Source organism: Suricata suricatta, chromosome 9 (assembly GCF_006229205.1).
Source record: "Suricata suricatta isolate VVHF042 chromosome 9, meerkat_22Aug2017_6uvM2_HiC, whole genome shotgun sequence".
Lineage (NCBI taxonomy): Eukaryota > Metazoa > Chordata > Mammalia > Carnivora > Herpestidae > Suricata > Suricata suricatta.
The window spans coordinates 95,329,259-95,357,241 of NC_043708.1; the positions used below are offsets into that span (position 1 = coordinate 95,329,259).

At 35.9% G+C, this 27,983-nt stretch overlaps 1 protein-coding gene and 1 long non-coding RNA gene across 4 annotated transcripts in view; both read left to right on the top strand.

The window, feature by feature from the left end:
* Positions 1–27,983, top strand: part of TCF12 (transcription factor 12) — a 362,394-nt gene that overhangs the window by 198,483 nt on the left and 135,928 nt on the right. The gene's annotated exons all lie outside the window — the stretch shown is intronic.
* LOC115300912 lies at positions 23,194–27,569 on the top strand. The gene is made up of 3 exons (XR_003912920.1): positions 23,194–23,280; positions 25,214–25,281; positions 27,401–27,569. It is a non-coding gene; the product is annotated as an uncharacterized LOC115300912 (long non-coding RNA).

A 27,983-nucleotide genomic window follows, 5' to 3' on the forward strand; every position in this document is an offset into this window, starting at 1 on the left:
ATTTTCATGAGTCTCAGGAAGCTGGTTCCACAGGAAGAGTTTGAGAATCTAGGTGAGGCTATTCTGGTGGTCCTTGGGGTTAGGTATTTTAGGCAAACAACTCCCTAGGGAAAGTTCTGGCTTGGAGTTTTTTGAGGTAATTGGGGAAAAGGGGAAAGGGTTCTTGGAAATGGAGTTGAGAAAAAACATCAGTAGGCTAATTTATAACTTCCTTGTATTTTTAAAGATGCTACATAATTTGTCAAATTTTCCTAGGCTTTTAAAAAAGTCCTGCTTTTAAATATGGGTGCAAAATGGAGTATTACATGGCAATGAGAAAGAATGAAATCTGGCCATTTGTAGCAAAGTGGATGGACCTCGAGGGTGTCATGCTAAGTGAAATAAGTCAGGCGGAGAAGGATAGATACCATATGTTTGCACTCATAGGTCTAACAGGAGAAACCTAACAGGACCATAGGGAGGGGAAGGGGGAAAGAGAGCTGGGGAGAGAGAGAGCGACACAAATCATGAGAGACTATTGAATACTGAAAATGAACCGAGGGCTGGAGGGGAAGGGGGTAATGGTCACGGAGGGGGGGGCACTTGTGGGGAGAAGCACTGGGTGTTATATGGAAACCAATTTGATAATAAACTATTATTAAAATAAAATAATTAAAAATAAATATGTGTGCAAAGAGCTAATAAATAAAAACATACTTTCTGTGTTAAAAAGTTTGTGTCATTTGTGAAAAGCAAAGACTATAAATATGAATCTTAAAATCATAACTGGTGTATTAGAAATTTAAAGTTTTTAGAAACTTTTTTTTTGAGAGACAGAGAGAGACAGCACGAGCAGGGGAGGGTCAGAGAGAGAGGGAGACATGGAGTCCGAAGACAGGCTCCAGGCTCTGAGCTAGCTGTCAGCACAGAGCCTGATGCTTAACTGACTGAGCCACCCAGAAACATTTTTTTAATGATTAGCATTAGATATGTGGATGAGTCCTGAGGGGCAGATTTTTTTGTGTAGTGAAAGCTGAAGTAAAAACAAACCAATCCTTCCTAAAAAGAGGTTTGAGATGAAGTGGCTAAATCTCAAATTTCCCTTTTTGCTTCAGTGTGTCAGTTAATCTTCCTGTAGGGTATATTTATCTACTATGAAGCCCGCTGATGCATGCAAAGCTGAGTGAATGCAATTTTCCCTACTGGGTCTTCTTTCTTTGGGCATTTGTAACTGTGCTTCAGTGTGTAGGGTCAGCTGGGAAAAGCTAGAAGGGCTAAAATGTCAGCTATTATAAAGGTACTAAAATCTTGTCACAGGAAGGGAATTGGGCATGTGATCTTCTAAAAATATATATTTCTTATTCCTATGAAGCAGTTAGTTGGAAGCATGCATCATGATCATAATAATATCATAAATAGGACAGTCTGCTAAGTTCTGTGACATTTAATGAGTAATTCTGTAATTCTTTGTACTTGACTTATGCTTTTCTGTAAGAATATTGGAATTTTTATTTCTCTTAACGTATTTTAACTTACTGGTTTTTTTTTTAACTTATATTTAGTTAGTTTGAACCTGTAGCCTAGGGTAACTGTTAACTAATTAAACCAGTTCAGATTATTTATTTTAGCCTGTTGTCATCAGTAGTGTTTTAGGTTTTTTTGCGCTAACACTGAATGCTTTTGTATGTCACAAAGAATAGAAATTGTTGAAGGCAGCTTACTTGGCTTTCTACTTTCCTTCATAAAAATTGCTAGTTTAAGGTCATGAGATTTATTTGTCATTAAATATTCTTATGTAAATAATTTACACATTACCATAAATCACAGTTGTACTTAAGTCAACCATAAGGAATTTCCTATTCAGTGCAGATACATTTAGGGTATCTAGAAAACATTAATTTGTGAAGGAGCAAAATTAAAGAAGTTAGAACAGCCATCAAGCTGTATATATTTGTAATATATATAATATCCAAATGGTCCTGATAGTTCTAATGAGAAAATATATAGATAATTCAGTGTTGTAGGAAACTGGACTGTGGAAATTCAGAAAAAATAAAAATGACTCGTAAATTACCCAGCATGTTGTAAAGACAGCTTTCTCAACATGCATACTCATGTTAACATAACAGTGTATAATATATCTGATGAGTGTCATAATGCCTTGAAAGATAATGGCTCTAAGAGTCAGTAAGGCACCCAGTAGGAAAGAATTAACATGGTCAGTCTGGGCTCCAAAAAACCCCAGGATTTTTTGTTCATCCGCTTATTAAGATTTTTTTAAGAATTCTGTTTTAAAGCATTTTAAGTGTACCATAATAAGGAAAAAAGGAGCTTTCATTTGCCTTTGAAAGAAGTAGCAGGGTAGTGTCATAAATAGTGTGAAACTCTAAGACACTAAGACACAAGAATCTTCTTGGCTAGTGTTAATAGTCTCCAATCCAATGTGTGTGATATTCTCATTTTTAACACAGAATCTAAACAAATACTGGAATCATCTTTCCATAGTGCCCATTACTTAGTTTCTCTAAGACCAGGCTCTTAGGAATTAATTCTTAGGAATTTGATTGAAATTTGTTTATAATTGGGGAAAGTGAGATCTTTGTGTATAGGAAAGAAAAGAATACAAGAGTAGTAATGTCGCCTGTTGCCTTCTGTCCAGTTCCACAAAACCCTTTAAGAGATTCAGCCTGTCTTTATAGGTTATTAGGGCTGAACTTAGATAAATGGATGCATTGGCTATTGAAAGCTAAAAATGGCATTGGTATGTCTCACACAAATGAGGAAACTGAGGTGTTAAAATTGAGGTACTTGGAAGCCTCACCTTCAGAATATTCCCAACATTTATTAGGTTGTTAGTGGAAAAGGAAAAAAGAGTTGATGTGATAATAGGAGATTCAAATTGCACTGTGTGGGTTACTGGGCTAAAATTGTCAACAGAAATACAGAGTTTCACTGAGTGAAGAACACATTTATATCATGTCCCGGGTGCAGTGTCCCCGGTATTAGTCCCATGTAGGGGATCTTGAGGTGAAGTCATATTTGAATGTCTTCCCTTTTCTGGCTTGCTCTATTCCCATTCTAGTTTTTTGGGGTTTGTTTTTTTTTTTTAAATGAAGCTCACCTGTGGCAGAACTGGCTAGGACTGAACTGACTTGCTTCTGGTTGGCTTCTTGGAATGTCTTGTTATTTTACCCTGGACATAAGCATGGAGTAGTTGAATCCCATTGAGTTTCAGGCCAAATTCAATGAAAACCTAGTGCAAACAGCATTACTGAGTGACCTGTTGCAGCCATAAAAAGGGATTTTGGGATTTACTGGGGAATAGCAGAAATTGCTTCTCCTTCCCTAAGACTTAACAGAGAGAGATCATTTAAACTGAGGGCCTTAGTATGCTTATTGAGGGAAGATGACACAAAACTGATCAGCAGACCTTGGGAAGATTTCATAGTTTGCCTGTGTGATAAAAATGAAGAGTTGTACTGAAAATATTCCAGTCCTGAGTCTTCTGGCAACTGAGGTCTCTAGCTTCATAGGTTTGAGTAGGAAGTCTGGGGATGCCAAACTAGCCCTATGGCCTGACCTCACTTGAGTTTCCAGGTGATCTAATTTTCCAGGGATTGGCCCTAGATTAGCCCTGTGCCTGAAGGAAGATGACTACTTTGTCAGATAACTTGGAGCAAAGAACATACCACTTGGAATGCCCTCAGATGTCTGCTAACTCTTTGTGCCTGTGCATGGCCAAGCTGCATTTGATTTCTACAACTGTTCAGATACAAAGGTGCTGCCTTAGAGCAGCTTAGATTGCTGTGTGCTGGGAGTGTGGTTGTTGATATTCCATCCTTTCAGCAAGGCCTGCGTGTCCTTGATGTTCTGTGGAAAACCAGTGGACAGGCAGTTCATTTTGTGAAATTGTTTTGGCATAGAGAAAATTCTAATAGTTTTTGTTTTCTGTAAGAGTTTTAATATACCACCTTTCTCTTCATATTTTATTGAGTCCCTTATATGTGTTATTTTTTTTAATTTTTTTTTTTTTTTTGAGAGACAGAGACAGCACAAGCAGGGGAGAGCCAGAGAGAGAGGGAGATACAGAATCCAAAGAAGGCTCTGAGCTAGCTGTCAGCACAGAGCCCGACGCGGGGCTTGAACCCACGAACCGTGAGATCATGACCTGAGTCGAAGCCAGATGCTCAACTGACTGAGCCACTCAGGCATCCCCCTTCTATGTGTTAAACATTGTGCTTGAGTGGCACCTGGGTGGCTCAGTCGGTTAAGCATCCGACTTCAGCTCAGGTCATTATCTTGCGGTGTGGGAGTTCGAGCCCTGTATCAGACTCTGTGCTGACATCTCAGAGCCTGGCGCCTACTTTGGATTCTGAGTCTCCCTCCCTGTCTCCCCCTCCCCCGCTTACACTGTGTGTGTCTCTCTCTCTCAAAATAATAAATAAACATTAAAAAATGTTTTTAAATAAAAAAAGTTGTGCTTGAGGAGTGGAAAATACCAAGATGAAAAAGACTGTGTTATCTTCAGAAGAACTATTAAGGACTTAGACTTTGTACTTAATAAGTTTATAATGTATATAAAGATAGAATATTGGAATATCGTGTAGACAATTAAGTTCCAGATTAAACTGTAGGAACCCAGTACATTTGATTTAAGTAGGAAAAGAAAAATACATTTTAAATTCATTTAACTTAAACATGATTTTCAGTTTGAATGCTTTCTCAGTTTTTTGTTAGGAATGTTAATTTTTCATGACATAAATCTATTATAGATCTCTCTACATCATTGTCCTTTGTGTCCTGCCTACAGGGGAAAGTTGAGGTTCCTTAGCATGGCACTTAAAGCATCTTCATTTTCTAGCTCTCACTTTTTTTCATCCCCATCTCTGTCAAGTACTTTTCACTCTAGACATATCCCAGCGACTCCTTATTTCTAGAACTATCATTCACTTTGCATTGTTTGCCTTGCTTATTCCATTGACTTTCTTCCTATCAAGAATCAGTTCATATTTGATATCTGACTTCAGATAGAGGCAATATCACTGCCTCTTTTGTACTTCCTTAATACTTTGTGCAACTTGCTGAGTTTTTTTAAAATCATCTTTTATCATAGAGAGTTGTGTATACCTCTTTTTCAACTGAACTATAAATTCCTTGAGCATTTATTATTACTGTATCCATATCTTTTAGTATATGCCTGAAACATAGTACTGGTACTTAGGAAGTAGATAAAAAGCTTATCTTGAGTGTCTTTCCCTTACCTTTCAAGAAAGGACTACTATAGTAGAGAGTCTTGTCTGCCAGGAGGTGCAGAACAACCTTTGAAAAAAGTAGATTTAGAGGTGAGCCTGGCTATGGTCCCAGTTGTGAAATTGAGTCTTGGGCTTTGGTAATGACCTTCTCAATAGGGATAGGAGATTTCAGTGAGTGTGGCTTAAATTTGGAGAACCATATTGAAGCCTAGCAACTGAATTATTTTTGTGATTTCTTTTTGAAAGCATACAACATAAATATTACTTACTGTTCTTTAACATATGAATGTATTACATTATTTATTTATTGTGCCATCAGAAGCTTGATACTTCCGGGGGAACAGGTAATGACTTGCTGTCATCCTAAGGTGTTTTTCAGCCAGTGCTTTTCAGAGATCGTGGTGGGATTGGTGGGGTGGAAAGTCTTAGCTTTTGTACGCATTTCTGGGATGTATGAATTTCTCACAGATTAGGTTCTAGTTGACAAACTCTCAGTGTTGATTCTTCCCACTCTTCTTCCCAAATAGACAGTGTTCTTGGTTTCATAAACTAGTTGGCTGACTTTAAATTGTCTTATGTCTTTTGGAACCTTTATGCCTATGCTACTAAGTATATATTGAATAAATGAATGAGTAAAAGCTGATCCTTATCAAACTCAGAACTAAAATAAGGGCTTTCTTAATTCAAAGAAGAACAAAAACACAAATTAACCTGAAGCATCTTCATTTTGCTCTGTTTATATTGCATGACAGTTAAAAATAAAACAGTTCTCAAACAGAATTAAATGTCTGATTAAGCTTTGGTTTAGACTGAGAATACTTTGAGCTTTCAGATTTGCTCTATTCCTGTGATTTTAGAAGATTGTTTTGGGATCCATTTACTTCACAGTGTATGTAATAGTTTTCCACCCTTCTTTAATTGGAAAAATTGAAGAAAGTCAAAGGCTCAAAGTTCTATTAAAAATTACAGCTTGGGGGCACCTGGGTGGCTCAAGTCAGTTGAGTGTCCAACTTCAGTTCAGGTTATGACCTCACGGTTCGTGGGTTCGAGCCCCGCATCAGGCTCTGTGTTGACAGCTCAGAGCCTGGAGCCTGCTTCAGATTCTGTGTCTCCTGCTCTCTCTCTGCCCCTCCCCTGATCACATTGTCTCTCAAAAATAGATAAATGTTTAAAAAAATTTTTTTAATAAAATTTTAAAAAATTTTTCTTTCAGTGCCTTGTATTTTACTAGTGATTGGTTTGGGTTAATAAACACAATCTTATTGTTATGATTCTTATCAAAATGTTAATGTGTTTTTAAAACTTAGTCAAGTTGGATTTCTTAGTTCCTAGGAGAGAAGTTTTCATTGAGGGAGAAGGAAGTTCATTTATTTTGGAGTGTGATATACCATGGGTGACAAATCACTGCAGGGATGTACAGTAATAAGTTGTACACCCTGGGCAACAGGTGAGCAGAGTGATGCTGGATGACACACCTCCCACCTGTACCCAGAAAAGAAGGGGGAAATGCCATTTTTCTTCTCACTTCTGACCAAATGCCAGGCTGCTATTTACATAGGACCTTACTGTGTTGGATTCTGTTCTGATTGTTTCTATAACATCATCTCATTTAATTCTCAAGAAAAACATGTGAGGTGTAGGTATTGTTATGCTCATTTTACAAATGAGGAAACTGAGGCACACCAAGGTTAAGTAGTTTCTTCATACTGTTAGTAGTGATAGGAATATATTGGTCTTCTTGACTCCAGTGCTTTTTAACTGTCATACTGTACTAACCCTAGATTCCACACATGAACCTTTCCTCATATACAAATAAATTCTGTTTCTCATATAGCTGATGTAAAAATAAGATTGTGGGACCCAGTGGTTCACAAATTATGTATTTTTTTTATTCTGGTAGATATCGTTGCAAAATATTTTCTAAGTATGGACTTTCTTTTAGTAATTATTTAGATGATACATGAGAGCTATACAGTTTCATCCTCTGAGTGGTTATACTTTGGTATAGTTTATATAATAATTGCCATTCTCATTTCATTTAGACTGCATTATTTTGGTTTTCCTACACAACTTAATGACTGAGAAATAGGTATTTTATTTACTTGTGATCAAGTTATTGAGAAGAAGCCTAATATCATTGAGAAGAATGATAAAGAAAGTTAGTAAGAACTTTTATTGACTTCCTTTCCCAGGTGTAAGTTGATTTGAGTACTACATCTCCAGATTTCATCATTCTTTGGCATAGTGTCAAACTGCCAGCCATGCAAGTTTATTCTTCTTTTTTAAATTTTTTATTGTTATTTTTAATAGCTTATTATCAAATTGCTTTCCTTATAACACCCAGTGCTCTTCCCAAATGCCCTCCTCCATGACCACCACTTCCCTTTCCCCCACCCCCTCCCTCTTTAACCCTCAGTTCATTTTCAGTATTCAATAGTCTCTCAGGTTTTACATCCCTCTCTCTCCCCAACTCTCTTTCCCCCTTTTGCTCCCCATGGTCATCCATTAGGTTTCGCCTGTTAGACCTATGAGTGCAAACATATGGTATCTGTCGTTCTCTGCCTGACTTATTTCACTTAGCATGACACCCTCAGGTCACTTTGCTACAAATGGCCATATTTCATTCTTTCTCATTGCCATGTAATACTCCATTTTGTGTGTGTGTGTGTGTGTGTGTGTGTGTGTGTGTGTGTATACACACCACATCTTTTTTTATAATGATTTTTTTAGTTTCTTTTTTCATGTTTATTCTTTTTTTATGCTTTTTATTTATTTTTGAGAGAGAGAGAGAGAGGGAGACACAGAATCTGAAGCAGGCTCCAGGCTCTGAGCTAGCAGTCAGCACAGAGCCCGACGTGGGGCTCAAACCCATGAACTGTGAGATCATAACCTGAGCCAAAGCCGGACGCTTAACCAACTGAGCCACCCAGGCGCCCTGCCACATCTTGATCCATTCATCAGGTGATGGACGTTTAGGCTCCTTCCATGTTTTGGCTATTATTGACAGTGCTGCTATGAACATTGGGGAACATGTGCCCTATGCATCAGCACTTCTGTATTCCTTGGATAAATTCCTAGCAGTGCTATTGCTGGGTCACAGGGGAGTTCTATTGATAGTTTTTTGAGGAACCTCCATACTGATTTCCAAAGCGGCTGCACCAGTTTACATTCCTACCTAAAGACCTATATGATGAAAACTATAGAAAACTTATGAAAAAAATTGAAGAAGACACCAAGAAATGGAAAAACATTCCATGCTCATGGATCGGAAGAATAAACATTGTGAAAATGTCATTGCTACCCAAAGCAATCTACACATTCAGTGCAATCCCCATCAAAGTTTATTCTTCTTAATGGCAGTTTTGTTTATGAAGAAAAATAGAACTAAAGAAAAAGATTCTGTCTGTTGAGATTCAACTGCCAGCATCTTAAGAATCCAGTAAAATAAAAGTGGTAGAAAGAAAGTATGTTAACTTCTTCTTTATAGTAAAAATCAGGTCTATAATCAGATATTATTAACTCTGATAGAAAATGGTCTATCATGGAATGCCTGGGTGGTCAAGTCAGTTAAGCATCAGACTTTGGCTTCTTTTATGATCTCACTGTTAGTGAGTTCAAGCCCTACATCAGGCTGTCAGCATGGATCCTGCTTTGGATCCTTTTCCCCCTCTCTCTTCCCCTACCCCACTTGCATTTTCTTTCTCTCTTTCTCTCTCTCAAAAATAAACAAACATTAAAAAAAAAAAAAAGAAAATGGCCTATCACAGTACTTATAATTTTAAGATCTGTCTTGAATGAGCAAAAGTATTTCATTACTGTAAGTGAAAAAGCTTCTTTCCTGAAGCATTATTGATGTCAGACTATGTGGTTTATATTCTGGCTCTTAAGGCACCTGGGTGGGTCAATTGGTTAAGCATCCGACTTTGGCTGGGATCATGAGCCAAATCAAGCCCTGGGTCAGGCTCTGTGCTGACAGTTCAGAACCTGGAGCCTGCTTCACATTCTGTTTCCCTCTCTGTCTCTACCTCTCCCTGCTCAGGCACACTCTCTCACTCTGTCTCTTAAAAATAAACATTAAAAAGTGTTTTTAATGTTTTTAAAAATTCTGGCTCTGGTTTCTTTAGTTTCTTTATAAGTGAAGATAGTAATTATACTTGAGTCACAGGATCGGTATGAGAATTAAGGAACATACTCAATGCAAAGAGCTTAATTAACACAGTACCTGACACACTGATAATACTCAATAAACATTCTCTGTTACTGATGAATTAAAATTTGTAATAATATTTCCCTTAATTTTGGATGAAGATGATTTTATTTCAGTTAGAATCCTGCTACTCTTAATGTGAGAACTATTGTTAAAACAGTTATATAATTTTAAAAGTGGGTTTATGGATCATAAAAGGCATAGGAAAGCTTGCAGATGTTTTAAAACCTTGTTTTTAATTTGTGAAGATACCGTATTCGACTAAATCTGTCCACTGGAAAACAACAGGGAAGGCATATTAAACTTTTGTTGTTGATAGTTTTATTGAGTTATTTTTGTCTATCTTTGTTCTATCAATTCTTGCAGTGCAGAAGACTTGTCTTCTATTCAGTACAGTAATCTATTTAGTTGGCTCTACAGTATTTAGGATCGGACTGCTCAGCCAGGATGTGTTTGGCAGGCTGAGGAAGGCAAGCTTCAGCGTAGATTCTAACTCCACCTCCTCTCCATTGTGTTCTTTCTAAGTACAGACACAGCTTGGTCCCCTGGCAGTGACATACAGCAGACGTCAATAACAACCTTTGTAAATGTTAAATAAAAGAGCAAATTGAAGGGCAGTGATTCATTAGGAAAGAATTTTGTCTGAGAAAATTAACTCATTTCTGTTAACCCGTGTTAAAGAATCACTGTCTCTCAGATCTTTAGATGCGTTTGAACTAAAAACTACTCAGATGAAGGGCCTCTCTTCATTTTAATGGTGCTTTGGGTCTGGGATATGTGCTGTTCATTTGAAATCTTTTTTTCTCTTTTTAATTATACTTTGATATCTGGCCAGTTTGATCAGCATCAGACCTGATGTTAATGTGAATTTGCAGAGCCATTGTCAAAAACCTTCCAAACTTTAGATCTTCATTATTGGTTTCTCAGTCACTAGTTGCACTGTGCCTGTGTCTCTTACTTCCTCAGCTCCACCTGTCTGGATCAATTCACTAGTCATTCTACCTCAACAGCCTCACCAGGCAGACAGCCAAGCAGGCAATGTATTTTTAGATTTTTGTGTCCAATGTGTTCCATTTCCTTGCCAGTTTTTCTTCGCTTGCTTAAGCAGTGCAAATGCAGCCTATGTGTCTTTAAAGTTGTTAGCTTTAAAAAAATTAATTTTAAATGCTTCTTTAGCCAAAATTTGAATTTGCATGTCTGTGTGTGTACATGCTACTTATTGAAAATATTTTATCCTCTCTTTAAAGTGCTCTTAAAAGGAAATTCTTTAGTTTTTCTAAGCTAGCAATTTTTCTTTTAATTCAGATGTGACTGTATTGCCTGCCTACCACTTTTTCAGAATAACTCATTTGTTTGTTCTATCATGTACTATGGTGGATTAATTATGAATTTGCAGTTAATGAGGGGCTATCTGTTTCATGCATACCTTCTCAAATTTTCTTAGTATCTTTTCAACATACTAGAGGCTGTGCTGTATGTAATTTTTGAGACCCTATAGTCAAATAATTGTAAATCAGCTAATATAAGTTCCTTATTTGTATTTTTTGGACACAGAATCTGAAAATAGATTTTCTTTTCTTTTTCCCACTTTATCCAACAGCCATGTGGAAACTTTATACTTTAGATCTTGAATATTGTAACTCACATGAATGGGCAGTGTTATCATAATGTCATTGACTTAGCAGACATTTAATATATCCTCACCATGTGCTTCTTGAGCAATCCTAAATAGGAATTAATCTCTTTCACTTCTTCTTGGTGATACTTTGTATCTCTTAAAAATAAAGTAAATGAATTGTTCAAGGTGCTACATTAAACATTTTTGATCACCAACCTTGTTTCTGTTTCAAGAAATTCAGAGTATTAAAATATCCCTATTTCCAGTTACTTTTTGCCTGAGCCTTAGGTTCTAATACTACTTACCTGTTTATAGTTACCCACTTATTTTGAAATATTTCGTGTTTGCATGCTTTTTCTCACATGAAATGCCCTCCACACCTCTCTTTGATTAATTCTACCACTTCATTTCAAAACTTATTTTCATTTCTATCATGTGCTAAGTACTGTTAGCTACTTGGATATACATTGGTATTAGAAAACAAGTTACGACTCTGACCTTCTGGAATTTGCAACTGATACTGTAGTTTTTCCAAGAAAGCCTTGCCTAAATTCCCATCTTGTACTCATTCTCCTCTTCTCTGTGTCTGTGGCATCCTGTACCTGTTAACCCTGAAATTTGCTATTTGTGTGCACTTACTTTACTTTAGACTGGAAGTTCTTAAGGATGGGATATCTTGATTCATGTCTCCCCCCTTCCCCAGCCCAGTACCTGATATGCATCAGATGCTCATAGTTATTTTTAAACTGTAGATAAAGTAAATGATCTCTGCCATTAATAAATTCTCATGACTTAAAGCTCTCTGTGTTTTAGCCTGTTATAATTACTTGCATGCATATCTTACCTACCTCAAAGCTAAGCCAGTATCTTGAAGATTATCGTGTTAACACATTTATGTCGATGTGCCCCACCATGCTGCATGCCTTCACACAGAAGCTGTGAGAGTGATCCTTCTCTTAAGAATGTTTTTGCTAAATACTACTCCTGTGAGATCTACTTTGAGTGAACAGTCAGTGTCTGTTAAAATTAGGTAACTTCTTTAATGATAGCCTCAGAGAGTTTAATTGTTCAGTGGGCTCAGAAAATGCCATCACTTTTGTCGTTGCTCTGCAGATTGGCTGATACGGAAAGGTAATCTGGAACAGGAGTTTTATGGATGTCAGTTTTTGAAGCCAGAAGTAGAATTCCTTTAGGTGTGGTCAGGAGCTTACATTAACCTCCAGAAGCTGTTTATAAATGGTGATGTCTACTAGTGAGATAATGTGACTGACAGAGAAACTGAGGTCACTCTGCTAATGGAGGGCAAAAATAAAGCATGACTTCACTGATAGGTAGAGCCACGTTGTCACTACTTACAGAATAAATGTATTTCTGGTAACTAGCTAAATATGAATATATTCATTCCAAAATTAACTCACTTCCATGACTTACCAAATTCATTTGAATAATAGTGTTCTTTAAAGGGAGTAATGCTCAAGGCTACAGCTTCATTGTTCTGGACTATTTGGGAGGGACTCTTTGAAGTTTTTGTGGAGTTGTATGTAACTAATTTGGTTGTCAGCAGCCTATTCTTATTATGCTTAATGAACACATTATGTCCATAGGTAAGATCAGAACAAAATAGAGATTTTTATTCATATGTTATATATTTAGCCAACATTTACTAATTGTCTACTGTTTAGGCTATACAGTCAAAAAAGTTTTGGTTTTTTGTTTGTTTGTTTGTTTGTTTGTTTGTCTTTAAATGTTTCATTTATTTTCAAGAGAGCTCTAGCAGGGGAGGGGCAGAGAGAGAGGGAGACGGAGGATGTGAAGCAGGCTCTGTGCTAACAGCAGCAAGCCTGATGTGGGGCTTCACCTCACAAACTGTGAGATCATGACCTGAGTCAAAGTTGGATGCTCAACTGACTTAGCGCCTAGGCACCCATATACAGTCTAAAAGGTTTTCACTTTTTCTGCTTCTCATTTCCCAGTTTCCTTTTACAGAACACTTGTGCATGCTTTTTAGTCCTACTCAAATATCATTTCCTTTAAAAAGCATTACTTGTGTTTTTTTCCTCATTTTTATCTTTCCCATAGCACCTTTAAGGAAATGTGAAATTTGTCTCTCATTATAACTTCAAGTCTCCTTCATCATGCCATAAGCATTCTGAGGAGAGGGACATGTTTGGTTTTCTGAAGCACCGTCACAGAGCTTTGATTATATTTGGATCAAAACCAAAAACCAAGAAAATAGAGTGTACTTCTCCTAGTAATAATTATATGTCAGTAACTACAGTTTGTTCAGCACGTACCTATAGGCCCAGATATTGTGAGAAGTGTTTATGTCAATCATTTTATTCATTTCCTACAACAATGTTGTTTTATGAGTGAAGGAGCAAACTTGAGAAGTCAGCTAGCAAACTTGTCTCAACAGCTATTAACTTATGAATCAGGAGGTAGAATTCTACTGTCTTGACTCCAAAGTCTACACTCTAAAAACACAGCACTGTACTACTGCTCTTGGTTGTCACCTTCACGTAAAACCACCCAAAGAACCAGTGTGCCCTATCATTTTCTTTTCTGTTTTTTCATTAAGACCTTTGGATAATGTCATTTAAATACAATTAAATTTGGAGTGTAGTTTTCAGGAAAGTGCAGTCAGTACATGTCTTTTTTTTTTTTTTTTTTTTTTTACATTTATTTATTTTGAGAGACAGAGAGAGCATGAAAGGGGTAAGGAGACATAGAATCTGAAGCAAGCTCCAGGCTCTGAGCTAGCTGTCAGCACAGAGCCCAATGGGGGTCTCAATCCCGCAAACCATGAGATCATGACCTAAGCCGAAGTTGGTTGCTCAGTCAAGGCGCCCCAGTCATTACACGTCTTTTAACTGATCATAAACTAAATCTTGTGAGTATGAGGCTCATAAATTTGAGGATGTATTCATTAGATATAGGAAAATAGAAATTTTGAAGAGATTCTGTGTATATAAAATCACTGTTTTGAAGAAACTCAAGTGAAGAACAATCATTGTTTTGTTATATTGTGTAAATTACACAAGACAAATTAAAAATAGCTGTTTAAAATGATGAATCTTAAGGACTGGTGTAATGGAAAGAAGTCTTAAGACACAGCAGAGATGAACTTGAGTGGCTGAGAAAATCAAACACATAAACACTAAAATTGCAACAGATTAAAGCAAAAATAGATGTGATTTGCAACTATGAAAGATAAATTTATTACTAAAACTTGCCTTTATGTTAAATTTCTTTCTTGTTAAATTTCAACTTTATTTACATGGTTTGGCAATATAAATGAAATGAATGGACATAAATGAAAGTCTCAGGCTTTTGCAATGAAGTACACAACTAGTGTAATTTTTTTAGTAATGAGCTTTATTTTGAAGTTGAAACCACTGCTAGAAACTATTAAAGATTTTTTTAAATTTCTTGAAATTATTTCTTTGAGTTACCATTACAGAGTTAAAGAACTTTAAATCCCATAACTTTGAATTCCTTTCCAATGCTTTTTCATTTTTCCCATTAGGTAGACAGTCTCCTTTTGCTGCTAACATATCTCTACTACCTTTCTAATTCTTGTGTCTTCCTTTTAAAGGAAGAGAAGCAGACCTCATGCTTAGAGTCTGGGGAAGGAAGAGTTTCCGTTTATGGCCAGTGCTGTTGATTTTCTACTATGTTCTATTGGAGCTTCTCACATACTTTAGTTTCCATGTTTCTGCTTCCACTTTGTTCCACAAAGATGTATCATTTTCTTTTTCAATGACTTAATTTAAGCAAAAAAAAAGATGTGACGAAACAGTATAACTATGGCAAATAATGCTGAAGGTCATCTGAGACTGACCGGGAACTTTGGGAACCAGTGTGCGTGGGTGGTTTTGGTTGTATTCTTGTCCTACCTAGAATTCAGGGCAGTCTGTCACACTTCCTCTTGGCCAGCTTGATTGGTGCCTTCTTTACGTAGCAGATCAGAATGATTCTGTGAGTGTTCACAGACTTCCCAGGTATTGCAGGTGACAGCTGCATTTCCTCCACAAAAATGAAGAAAACACATGTGGCCATGTCCCAGGAAGTCTTTTGTGCTGCCCTCCCACTGCTAATATCATGTCAATGCACTGGCATTTCACCAGAGACAATGTCTTGAGTCTCAAACTATTCATTTTTCCTTAGATTGGCCACATCCTCATTATAGTTCTCACCCCACCCCTCTATGGCTACGCAGTGTCTCAGTGGAAGAAATCACCAATAGGATAGGAAAATCGAATGGGGTAATGATGCAGATCCCACAAAGGACAGATGACTGAGCTTGCATGCCAAGGTTCAGCTGCCACTCTAAGATCTGGCAGTATTGCCTGGATCCATTATCATTCCAAATAATGGAAAATTATTTGGGGACTTTGTATGCATGGAAACCTGAGGTTATATGATTTGAAGGCTGAAGTGTAACTGGCCTTGTTGTTCTTACTCCCTTGGAAGAACCTAAAGTAAAACAGAACCTTCAGACTTTTTCTAATATTTAAAAAAAATTTTATTGTAGTGGATCCAACTGATAAGCCTGAGTAAAATCATGTAACTACTGCTATAATTGGTAATATGATGTACCCAGTTAACTTAAGACAAGCCACACATGGGGCAATTCATATTTTATTGTTAACCCTGGGCAAACCTATAGTTAGAATGAGCAGTGATATTCATGAAATAAGTGAGTAGAAAATTATTAAGCATTTGCCTTTAGACTCTAAAATGCTTAACAGTAAATTTCTTAGCAGCTGTGGTTCTACAACTAGTTAAGTAAAACTAGTTACATTTTACTTTATTACTTTTAAATTCTTTTGTAGAAAGCAATAAGATCTTCTTTACATTGATTAATGCTTGTGATGTTTTTGATAAGTGTGTAATGTATTATACTTTAAAAATTGTTTATTTTTATCTATTGTTAAATTATTTTATAACCCTTGAACTAAAAGGTACATGTCTTTGTAGCATGGCTATAATAGAAACTATTCTTAGCTTGTTTTCTTCACATACAGAAAACTAGAATTGGAGAAAGGAAATGAAGGCCATTAATAATTCCAGTTAATACATGTTTTATAACTCTTAGGTTTATCACACTTACATTTTTTAATTAAGAATCTGGTGTTTTATTTTGTTTTAGTGTTTATTTATTTATTGGGTGGGGGCATGGAGAGAGAACCCCAAGCAGGCTCCTTGCTGTCAAGACCTGTGAGATCATGACCTGGGTCAAAATCAAGAATCAGATGTTTAACCGACCAAGCCACCCAGGTGCCCCAACAATCTGATGTTTTAAATTGACGGTTAATAAATTAATCTATTATAATTTATCTTTAGTCCACTGTTTTTCCAAAGATGACTACTGTGGTATCATTGTTATATTCTTAGCAAAAATTTGGTTGAACTTTCCATTCTGCTGATCTGTAAAATCAAAAAGGTATATTGAAATATTTTTTTCTAATTTTATAATCACTACTCCCCTTTCTCTTCAATATAATATACTCTCTCACTCCTGTTGGTGAATCATTATTCATGTATATTGCTATGAGGAACAAAGCCCAAACTCCCTCCCCTTGATCTACATATTGGAAAAACCATGGTTGCTTGAAATAAGATATGCTTCTCTGATAATGTTGACCCTTGCCTGCTTGGTCAAATCCCATCTTCCTTCATTAAGGTGCCCCAAATTAGACTGCATCTACCAGTTTGCTTTATTTTCTGATCATCTAGTCTCCACAATGGATCCAAAAAGTCACAGTAGGGATTTCTGTGCTACATATTGTTAATGTTTAATGGAAATTTCCTGTGATAAGACAGCACAGGATAACTTCAAATCATTACGGTTCTTTGTGATTGGCTATAATTATATCAGTTCAGTGTGGCAGTCTATTCTGTGTGTTAGTAGGGGATAAAGCAGAGTGAGGAGTTAGGGTCCTTTTTTATAAAAACAAAACAAATTCTTTCTTATTCTTCCCTCTTCTCCTTTCTTCTCTTTTTTCAGTCATGCATTCTGTAAACATTTATAAAATACCTTGTTTGAAAAATTCTGCTAAACTTGGAGAAGACAAAGATGGTTAAGGAACATTTTCACTGTTAGGTTTTTGGCCATCCATAGGTCTCACAAGTAAAAGGCTGTACTGGAGAGAGTTGCTTTTATCATATAAATTCCATCACCATTTGTGTAGAGAATTGTTGGATCCCTTATGTAGGGCTCATTAAAGGATATCTTTCCAGTGCTTCCCACACTGATTTAAACAAAGCAGTAACTCTTATGGCATATGAGAAGTATTTATGAAATGCTGAATAAATGAATACGAGAATATAGTAATCAGTAGTTAAAATGTTTGCCAAGTGATTCATTGGTACTTACAGTGAGGTATAACAACAAATAGAACTCCTTGTGCAGGTAGTGCACCCATGGGGAGAGGTCTCCCCATCTATTCTTCATTATCACCGGGGTGAAAATTAATTGGCATATGAGGACCTGCCTGTTACATTGTTCTTATCAGTGTTACCACTTTTCAGGTGAGCCATCTGATCACATGTTGACAGAAATTTTTACTTGTTTAAGATTTAAAAAATACGTGCTCTCCTGAATATCAGAATATCTAATTCTGAAATTAGAGCAGTTTAAATTAGAGCTTACCAAATTCATTTGAACAGTAGTATTCTTTTTTAAAAGGGAATTGATGTTTGTGGCTTCAGTCCCATTGTTCCTGAGATAATCAGATGAACAGATCTGGGAGGAATTCTTTTAGATTGTATATAATTAAATTGATTATCTACAGTATATTTTCTTTTTTAAATCTTATTTCAATTCCAGTGTAGTTAACATACAGTCTTGTATTAGTTCAGGTCAACAATTCTATACTATTACTCAGTGCTCATCACGATAAGTGTATTCTTAATCCCCTTCACCTAGGTCAGCTGTAGATGTGGGCTGGTTAGTCCATTTTCTTTCATACTAATAATGGATATGCACTAGTTTTCCTAACTGTACTATATACCTATAAATGTAGTTCTCCTTTTTTGCTAATCAGATGACAAGAACCGGGTAGGTTTATTGAGCTATTAGATTAGAATCAAAATTACATTTAACTTCTATTGTTTCTGCATTTGACAAAGGGAAAAAGGAGGTCACATTTCATTAAGAACCTTCAGTGTGTCCCACAGGCACCATGCAGAGTGCTTAAGCTTTAGTTCATTTAATATTCATAACCCTCTGGGAGTGGCTTTGTTATTATTCTTAAATTTTGAAACTCAGTATTTTTTATAACAGCCTTGTGGAGATATAATTCATGTACCATAAAATTCACCCTTTTAAATGTACAATTCAGTGGTTTCTAGCATATTCCCACAGTTGTACAGCCATTGCCACTAATTCCATGAGGAAATCTTACACCTATTAGAAGTCATTCCTCATTGCCTCTGTCACCCACCCCCACGCAAACCACTAATCTACTTTCATACTGATAGAAAGTATGGATTTGCCTATTCTGGACGTTGCATATAAACAGAATCATACAATATATGGTCTTTTGAGACTGGGTTTTTTCACTTAGCATATTTTCAAGCTTCACCCATCTTGCGGCATGTATCAATAATACTTCATTTCTTCTTATCCTGACTGTTCCATTGTATGAATGTACTCCATTTTATTTATCCATTCATCAGTTGATTGATATTTGTTTCTACTTTTTGGCCATTATGAAAAATGTTGCTACGAGCATTGACATGCAAGTGTTCGTATGGACATGTTTTATGTTCAGAATGGATTTACTGAGTAATGTCACTATGTATTTAACCATTTAAAGAATTGTCTGACTGCTTTCTAAAGGGGCTATTCACTCTCTTACAGTCCTACAAGCAGTTTATGAGGGTTTCAGTTTCTTCACATCCCTGCCAACATTTGTCTATATTTTTTTTTAATTTAGCTACCTTGGTGGGTGTGAAAACCGCATTGAAGTTTTGATTTTCATTTCCCTAATGACTAATGATATTGAGCATTATTTTATCTGCTTATTGACTACTTGTATATTTTCTTTGGAGAAATGTCTCTTCGAGACTTGGTACTTTAATCTCTGAAGCAGAGATAGTAATTCTGGCTCTGCTGTATCCTTGATGATGCTGTAATGGAAGGATGTACATAATGCCTAGCACAGGGCCTAACAGTTAAAAAATATTTATTAAATATTTGTTTCTTCTTTTCCATTTTACCTCCAATTTCACAGATGAAGACATTGAGGCTTAGAGACAGGGTGCAAATAATTCACCAGAGTTCATTTGGCATTTAGTTTTGCCAATGAATGGTAGATTCAAGTCCAGATCTTTCTTATTCTTACTAGATTTAACACTGTACTCTTCCTCATTTTTGCCCCTGCTGGAAACCTGCCTCCACTGTGAAACGACTACAGTGAGTAGGTAAACTTAATTATATGGTATAGTCTTTTATATCCTTGCTTTTATAAAAGCAAATGTAACCGATTTTTTTAAAAAACTTTTCAAGGATTTTAATTTAATTGACGCTCTATTTGGATGCATTTTAAATGTGCCATACCTTAGTAAATATAAGGCTCTCTGATACTTCACCTTTACCAGATTTCCATTTCTAACAGATGAAAGGCTCACTTTTGAATCAGAATCTATATGTAACTACCAAATATTTCAACTAAAACAGCTGAGGGACTCTGGTTTCCAGATGATGGTGTTTTCTTAAAACCAGTCTGTTTTTAAATGTAGTTTAGAATGAACAGGACAGCTGACATTTCATTAAACATTTTTGGGTTTTATGGATTCTCAAGAATCAGTATCTGTTGGTTGTGTACAGATTGACCAACTATTTTGTTTAACTTTGCACAACTAACACTAGAGAAAGAAAAGCAAGAGATCTTTTCTAGACAAAAGCAGAAACCTCTGCTCTTTGGATAGATTTTCCTAATTCAAGTTCTCTAGCATGTATTATCAAGGGGCCAATTAAGTACATTGACCAACACCTGCAATTAATTGTTGGCTACCAGAAAAACTCTCAGTTTTCTTGTGAAGTATTGTTTTTTTAAGCATCAGATTTGGGGTCACTACTGTTTATGAACTGAAACTAGAACATTAAAAAGATTACTCCTGATTTTGGTGATCTTCAAGTTAATGTTTTTATTAATATTAAATGATACAAAAATTGATTATGTTCTATGTGTTAAACATATTGCTGAGCACTACATGCAGTAGTTCAATTAATCTTCACAACAACTCCTTGTGTATAGGTATTGTCTATATTATTACTCATCTTTCTCAAATCAAGAATTTGAGGTTTAGAGAGTTAAGGTTAACTAGTCCAAAAGTCACAAAATTAGTAAGTTGTGGAAGTGGCATTTAAACCAAGTACTGTCTGACCCCAGAGCTCTCTTAACCTTCTCTGCATTGTCTCTGAATACCATTTTGTACTCACAGTGGTTAAAAAGGGAAAGTATAGTTTATTACTTTGCTTTTCAAAGCATTATTGTCAGGCATGTTTTTAATAATACATTTCCTGTGTCTTTGAGGGAAAGGGCTCAAACATAGGTGCTTTCACTAAGGACTGAATTTGGAGTCAAGAAAGAGAAAAATTTGTTTTGGGTGGTCACCCAAGATACGCCTCATGGTAACAGCTTTGAATGCTCTTTAGTCCCTCCTGCTGAGGCCAGTTACCACTCTTCATGTTTTTCTTTTTCTATAAAATGTGTGACTTAATCCACATCATCTTTAGATTCAACAGAGCTACTGCAGTAAAAGCTCAGCCTCTTTGTGAGTCACTTTAGAAGAGTTTAGCTCAAAGAATATTTGGAAAGATTTTATGTGCCTTTTTAGTTGTTTTATTGTTTAGCGAAGGGAGAGGTAACATACGATTATGGTATTCTGTTTGGGAAACAAGTGAACTTGAACTCAAATATTGACTTTTTTACTGATACTTTTATAAACCAAAGGGATGGTTGTCTTTTATATCTTAATAGGAAGAACTTTGTATCATCCATTTCAATGACTGCTTGGCCGTTATAACTATAAGCACAGTTTATTATGCTTCCCTGTTAGACTTTTGGAACTGGCATACCTGATCTCTTTTCTACCTGGTACTATGAAAACTACTAGACAGAGCCTTTAGAGATGTAAGGCTACAAAGAGAGACCATAAATTAGGAAAATCTTCAGGGTCATCTCTAATCCAGTCAGTCTTCAGATTAATAAATTGAAGGCATCATTATATCTGATCTGATGAGGGATACACAACTAATTAGAAAGAACCTGAGCTAGAGTGATAGTCTACTGACTTGAATCTTGTATCCTCTTCATTTGTAAAGAAATTAGGCATGTTCTTAAAAAATTTTTTTAAGTTTATTTATTTATTTTGAGAGAGAGATTGAGAGTACAAGCAGGAGAGAGACAGAATGCCAGCAGGCTCCACGCCATCAGAGCAGACCCGATGTGAGGCTCAGACTCACAAACTGTGAGATCATGACTAGAGCTGTGAGATCAAGTTGGATGCTTAACCAACTGCACCACCAAGGTGCCACTAGGCATACCTTTTAAAGAAAATTTAAAGCAACACTTGGGTGGCTGAGTCAATTGAGCATCTCAGCTCTTGGTTTCATCACAGTCATGATCTCATGGTTCGTGGGTTTGAGCCCCACATCAGGCTTTGTGCTGACAGTGCAGAGCCCACTTGGGATTCTCTCTCTCCCTCTCTTTCTCTGCCTCTTCCCATTTGTGCACTCTTTCCCCCTCTAAAATAAATAAACATTTAAGAAAAATTTTTGAGTGATAAGTAATAAAACACCTATGAGATTATCTTACCAGTTATCTTTTTTGTGGAATAACAATAATGTCTTTTTTTTTTTTTAACTAATCACTAGATTTCTTTTTCCTAGGGACCTCATTATAGCAAGAATATTTTAATAGAATGTATACATTCTTTCTTTTAGACTATAGAAGATATAATCATTATTAGCCTTAAAATGGGCAAAGTATATTTATATCTATACATAAGTAAGCATCTATATATCTAGAATCCAAATCTGAAATGTAATTAGATTTTCTCTATGTTGTCTTTGTGAGGGTCAAAATGGTAAGAATACAGCATCAAAATTTAATCAACTAAGCCAACTTTTAGTATTGTCAAGGGTCAGTTTAGATTCTGCTACATGTCTTGCAGTGGTTTCCACAGGAATCTGGGTCTTATGATTGATATTCCTGATGGAATTTAAGGACCCTAAAGGTCCTAAACTGTGCTCTGAGTTATCAAAGAAATCTGCTGTTTAAAAAAACAGATGTATTCCTGGCCTTGTTCTACCAAAGATTTGAGTTGACAGGTTTGCTTGTTTAGAATAAAGCATATTTTTCCTGGTGTTTCTATTTAAATTAGATGATCTCTATATTGTTTATAGTGAATCAGTTATTCAAAATACTGTTACCCAGGATAACCCTGCCCACAGCCTCTCTGAAGAGTAGCCAACAGGAGCTCTGTGAATACTACCTAACAGAATTATTGCAGTGTTTGCTGGAAATTGTTCTATGTATCATCTGTAAGTATGCACTGTACAGAATCACCCCTCAAGCACTGGGAAAATGGGAAGAAAACAAAGCCAAAGAATATGCATTTAAGTTTTTTATTCTTGGTCACTTAATTTTTATTTTCAGGTCAGTTTTACTTAGGTCATTTTAGAAAGATGTAGAATCTTTTTGTCTTTCATACATGATTACCAACTTTTTTTTTTTCATCTTCCTCTGTCCTTTATCTCTTCAAGCATACTATTAACAGTTGCTTTGTATAAGATACGAGCCTTGCATGCCAACTTTGATGTCGCAGAATGAACCATGTTGCCATTGATCTCAGCCTGAACAGAACAGCCATCTTCAAATAGGAAGTTTCTAGCTTCAGGTTGTTTCAGCCTTGCATGCCTTGCCTAGCCTGCCGTATAAAGTCAGTTGCTTCACTCCAAACAGCACTGTATTAATATGCACAACATGACCATTTTCAGTAGAAGGTTATTAGAATGCTAGTTTGTATCCTCTAGTGAATGAAATGATGTGTGATTATGAAGTCATCAGGCATGGACCAGTAAGACTCCAGAGAGCCTGCCCCCTCTGAGGTCCTCAGGGTGCCATTGATTGGTGGCCATGTGTTTGTGCCCGATAGACTGTGAAATGGTGTGTTGCTACACGGCTGTGTTGCACCTGCGCCCCACCGAGGTGATTGATTGGTTTGGTCATGTGGAATGTTCCCATCTGGTCTGCAGTAATGTGGTTTTTTTTTTTTTTTTTTTCATCTGTGAATAGCAAGTATTGGCTGGATAGTTATAGCAAACGGTTTCAGAGGCTAAATAATCCTTTTCCTCTAAGAACAAACTGGAATTTGAAGGAGTTTGTTTTTGCTTGCCTTGTTTTTATGAAGGTAGTCATTCTCCATGAGGTTCCTACTCCTTCTCTCTGGGATGTTATAGTCCTTTCTTTTTTGACCTGTTTCCACTTCACCCTCCTCATACTAGATTAAAATGTATTTTATATATTTCTAATTTGTGCAAGTCTAAAGCAAAAATTTTTTTTGTGGTTTGTTGTTTGACAGGCCCCTTGAGTTGGCTTGCAGTTTTTTTAAAAGATGGTTTCTGTGATCATAATTGGATTATCAAAGTACTGATGTATTTTAAGCCTTCATTTAACCTCACAAAAGTAGTGGTTTATTTATTGAAAACTACTGATGTTGCAGTTTAAATGTCAAGAAATTATTTATTAGGTTCTTTTTAAAAAAGATTCTATAGTTATATTGGGCGGTCTTGTTTGATATTTCTTAATCTTAGTCCTTTTTCATAATTGATCTATTCATTCCACCTAATGACTAATTACATATCAGAGCACATCATCAGCCACATTCATCATAGTAGAATGTAATAATCAATGACATTTCAACAAAGGAAAAAATAAATATGCAAATAAGGCCTCATTAACATTTGCATGAGTTGTTTGAATAATCACGTTGCTGACAAGGCTGTAATTAACAGAAATTGATGCTGAGTTCAGTATTTGATAGTGTGTTTTCTCAGCGTTTTATTGTTGTCACTGCGGGGGCTGAAATGAAGTTCTGCTCTACTTGTACCTTGACTAGAGTTTGATGTGCTGGGCTGTGCCAGGTACCAGAGGCTTCTGGGAGCCCTCGATTCGTCTGTGACCTACACTTAATGCATATAAAGGCACTTTATTTAAATTGCCTTATTTTTTAATGAAGCACTGTTAGATTTTAGCAATTATGAGACAACTGTAGAAAGAAAACAAACATGAAAATTTAAATCATTCATGATTGTACCAGAACTGCTTTAAATGAATCAGATACTATAAGACTTAAGATTTTGGTTTGTTCATACCATGGAAAATTGAAGTCATTAAATTTAGTTTTTTATTAAATATGGCCCAGTAGATCACTGTCAAGAAGTTGAAACTTATTGTAATTGAAAATCACTTGCTTAGGAAAAAAAATCTAATTATAATATGTACAGTTCTTTTTAAATAACTCTGCTCCCCCACATTCCTCCTCCTTTTCCTGTACTGTTTCCTGTTTTTGTCATGGATATTAACTGAAATGCACTAAACACAATAAAGCTGTTTATGTCAGTTTTTTGGATGACTGCAAGTGCTGATTATAACAAGTTTAAGGAATTTCCTTTGTTGAATGTGTACCCGTGCCATATGGCTCAACATGGAACATTAACTTGACAGGGATAATGGATTGTGGTATATGGAGACAATTTTGCCTGCAGCTTTACTATAACTCATTCTGGTTGGGGATCACAGGTTTATAGTATGGGATGCAGCAAATATCCAGATGGATTTACTTTACATAAAAAGAGTTGCATTTCTTTTTATTTCCTCCCTGTAATTGGAAAAAGAACATTTTTTTAAAGAAGCAAAATATAAAGAAGTAAACAAAGAAGGAAAGACTGTTCACAAAAAAAAAAAAAAAATGGATTCTGTGCAGTCTTTGCTATGGAAACTTCCTGTCTATATAGCACATTAAAATCATAGTTTACATAAGCTTATTTATTCTGTTTAGAGTAATGTCTGAAATGAATTTTCCTTTCATAAGATTGGAAAATTATCTGTACCAGCTTTTTTGTATTCCCACTGTTTTCAGGTTTGAAGACCTGAAGGAGCAAGCAGTGTCATTTCCGAAATAATTTTGGTAATGCCGCCTTCCCTGAGGTGAATTGGATTTATAAGATTTAAGATAGAAAAATGGTTTTTTTTAAATGTATCCTGTTTTTGACCTGAAATATATTACATATAGTAGAGGCTAAGGTTTCTTGTTCTGTTAAACAGTAATAAAATTATTAACTGCAGGCTCCTTGGTTTTTTATGTATTTGTGATACTTTATTATTTATCTGGTAAGAATAGGAAAACCAAAGATCAGTGTAACCAAAGGTTAGTTATCTATAGAGAATGTTTAAATGCATTGCTGTTAAGAACTCAGGTAAAGGGGGGGAAATTTAGAACATTTTCTCTTGAAACAGGCTTTTTACTAAGAAACTGGCTTGCTTGACTGTTTTCCGTTTCTTTTGAAATCATTTAGATTTTTTTATTTACTTTCCACTCTTGTGTTTAGGTAAAATATAGAATTGGGTCACTAATTAAATTTTGTGGACTTCTACATTTTTCTAACTAAAATCATTGAAATGTAATTTTGAGCTAGAATCTCTTGGATATATTAGCTCTGTTGTGCCCTCGCTGAGCACCAGGGGTAAAGAAATGTGTTTCTTGCACCCACTACACTCTAGCCCTCAAATTATTGACATCTTTGAAAGTTTACTTTGAGTATTTGAGACACATACAGAAGTCAAAGGCTGAGCTTTTTAATCATCTTTGTTCTCTCACAAAATACTATAAGTTGGAAGAGAGCTAGGCTGTGAGGCCATGGAGAATACCATACTGGTTTTTTGTTTGTGTATTTGTTTGCTTGCTTGCCTGCTTGCTTGCTCTGGTAAAAGATTTTCTCTTTTATGAAGTCACAGTACTCTGTCAGCACTGTGAAGATTTAAACACAAAACAGTAATATCCTCCTGACATAATTTACAGCTTTTAATAGATCAATAGGTATTTCTTATCTCTACATTCCAAAATATTAAAAAATGGTTATCAGTTTCCAGTATATTATCTCACACACCATTACATACATAGAGAAGAAATATATGAACTTTCCTTTAAAAGATAGTAAGAGACACCTGGGTGGCTCAGTCAGTTGAGTGTCCAGTTCTTGATTTTGGCTCAGGTCATGATTGATCCCCACATTGGGCTCTGCACTGACAGCAAGGAGTCTGCTTAGGATTGTCACTCCCTCTTTCTCTCTGCCCATCCTTTGCTCATTCTCTCTGTCTCTATCTCTTTATATATATATATATATATATATATATATACACACACACACACACACACATGTATGTATGTATGTATATGTGTGTGTATATATGTATATGTGTGTGTATAAAGTTTTAAAAAATTCAGGGACATGAAAATAATTTATTGTAGATTTGAGGGATTGCCATCTTCCATTTTATAGTGTTTTGTAAACAATGTGATACTTAGGATATGTTTATACATATTTTTAAAATGTCATAATTTACTGTGACTCTGTGAATGAATAATAATTGTTCTTTTTTTCCATTTTGGTAAAAGTTTGATGCTTAGATATGAAGGCCTTTTATTTTATGAAGGGCTTTTATCATATTATTTTGAAAAATAATCTGTAATCAAAGAAAAGATTTTAAGTTGCTAATCTAAGTTGTGTATCTTTTTTTAAAATTTATTTATTTTTGAGAGAGAGACAGACAGAGCATGAGCAGGGGTAGGGCAGAGAGAGACAGACAGACACAGAATCTGAAGCAGGCTCCAGGCTCAGAGCTGTCAGCACAGAGCCCAACGAAGAGCTTGAAATCACAAACCGTGAGATCATGACCTGAGACAAAGTCAGATGCTAACTACTGAGCCCTCCAGGTGCACCTACGTTGTGTGTCTTAAAATGCTATTTCTAAAAATATGTTTTTAACTAACTGGGAATATTGGAACAGTTAAAGAATTTGTACATTCCAATCATTGATATTTAGTGGTGATGGCATTGCTTCCATATAATATAGTGGTACTGCGGCTATTGTATAGATTTAACTTGCAGAGTGCAGTAATTTTGCAAAAGGTTTTTTTGTTTTATATTGGCAGAAGTTACAGTTCTGAAGTACGGTGCTTTTCTTCAGTGACAGTTAAGTGTTTATCATTTAAAAGATTTAATTTAAAGACTATTACCACCAATTCTACTTTTTCTTCTCTTTTCAGCAGCCTATGCTTGGTAGTTCCCTCCTGGGTAGCACTTCATCAGAGACAGCAGAGACAAAAAAGAAAAGGAGTTCCAATTTTTCTATTTTCCTTTTACTTGTTATCATCACTCAATGGCCAAATATTTCGTAAGATTGGACTTTGATGCTTATGTCTAAATATTTCAGTACTATCAGCATTGCTGTTTTTCATGCTTTTTCTTTTAACATTGTTTCTCTATAGTTGGAACTGGTTCTTAGCACTTAAATCAGATTTTGGAAGAGTCTTAATTTTGGAATGGGCCTTAAGTCCTCTTTTCCTTACACTATTAACCACTCCTGGTTTAAGAAAATTCTTTGGAAAGTCAGTGCACCTAGGGATTGCTTGAGGAGTCTGCTGCCTCCAGTGGAAGTTGAGGCAACTGCATCTGCTAACCCAGACAGCAAGAAACCGCACAGACAACCCAATCTATTTCATGTCTAAACTGTACTGTAAAACAGTAAAAACGAGGGGGAGTTACTCACATGTGCCCCCCCGGAAGCCATTCTATAAATTAGTCTAAGAAAGTGCAGGTGTTTATTTAAGAAATGACTTAATACCAAAG